Consider the following 1,611-nt stretch of genomic DNA (forward strand, 5'->3'; position numbering starts at 1 on the left):
CTGTGAGTTCAAGGCCAGTCTGAACTGCATAACAATCTTTTTTGTGGGTTTTTTGTTTGTTTGTTTGTTTTTTTGCTGCCAGGGATCAAAGTCAGAACTTTGTGCTTGCCACTGAGCTATATTCCCAGTCCTACATATGGAGTTTCAGGTCAGCTAGTACTACAGAGTAAGACCCTATCTCAGAAAAAAGAGAGAGAAAGAGAGAAAAGAGAAAAGCATACTGATTCAATGCATACTGATACAAAAAAATGTGAAGCACTTCTTTCCCCAAACACATCATGCAAAATACTAAACCTCTATTAGGCATATCTATCATTTTATTCTTGTTATCTGCTTGGCTTATTTTGTTATTTTTCCTATTTTATAGATTAAGCCCTTCTGTTACAAGGGATTGTTACAAATTCCACATTATTTTAATAATTTCAGTGGTTATCCTCTACAGTACAACTTTTATTCTTTACTCATGATGAACTAACAGGAATAGGTCGGGCATGGTGACACACACCCATAATCTTAGCACCTGGACACTGAGACAGGAGGATTGCAAATTTGAACCCAATCTGGGCAATTTAGAAACTTAGTGAGACCCTATCTTAAAACATATAAAATAAAAAGAAGAGGAAAGCTGGGGACACAGCTCAGCGCGGAGGCCCTGGGTTTGGTCCTCAGTGCCAGCCCCCAGCTGCAAACTGGCTCTTGCGCACAGCCCCGGTGCGGCACGCACAGGAGCACGCTTCCACTCCTTTGGCCTCTGTGCTGCAGTGTTTTCTGTTACGTTCGGCTTCTGCTTTGTTGAGAAGTCAGTCCATATTCTTCCCATCTCTACTTGATGCCAACGTGCCCTTTTCGTTGGCTATTTCCTCTTTTTCTTTCATTTTCAGTAGCTTTATATAATGTACTAAATCTGATTTTCTTTTGATTTCCTCAGAGTAAGATTGATGTAATAATTTTTTTGCCTTTTTTTAAAAACATAGACTCTGGTGTATATAATCCAAGTTGGCCTTAAAAATCGCCCAGGCTGACCTCAGACTCCCAGTGATCCTTCTGCCTCAGCCTCCCAAGTGCTGGGTTTCCATGTGCGAGCCATCACTCCCAGCAAGACCGATATAATTGTGAGCAGGACACTTAATGTTTTTTATTATTCTTGGATTTGTCTTTCTGAGATGGAGGCCTTTCTGTGGCACTCAGGCTGGTCTTGAATTCCTGGGCTCAAGGTGTCTCTTGCTTTAGCTTCCCCAACCCCAGAGCATAGGAGCAAACTGTTGCACACAGCCTCCCTTTTGAGGAACTCTAGGCCATCGTCTGCTCAAACTTTGTCTTTGCTATATTCTCTTCCTCCTGTCTCTTTTAACCTCTGGTTACATGTACTAAACGTTTCCTCAGTATTCCGTTTGCCTTTCAGTTCTTCACTGTGCTTCCTTCTTTTGCATTTTCTTCCTTCATCTGGATGGACACTACCAAACTTCACGCTCCCTAGTGCTTTCTTCAAGTCATCTAATTTGTTACGGCTTAAATTCTAGAATCATGTGAATTTCATCTCAATGGATTCTAATACTTGATAAAATTCTACTCTTTCAATTATTATTTTGTACACATCAGTCAATTTTTTTT

Source organism: Octodon degus, unplaced genomic scaffold (genome assembly GCF_000260255.1).
Source record: "Octodon degus isolate 3935 unplaced genomic scaffold, OctDeg1.0 scaffold00166, whole genome shotgun sequence".
Lineage (NCBI taxonomy): Eukaryota > Metazoa > Chordata > Mammalia > Rodentia > Octodontidae > Octodon > Octodon degus.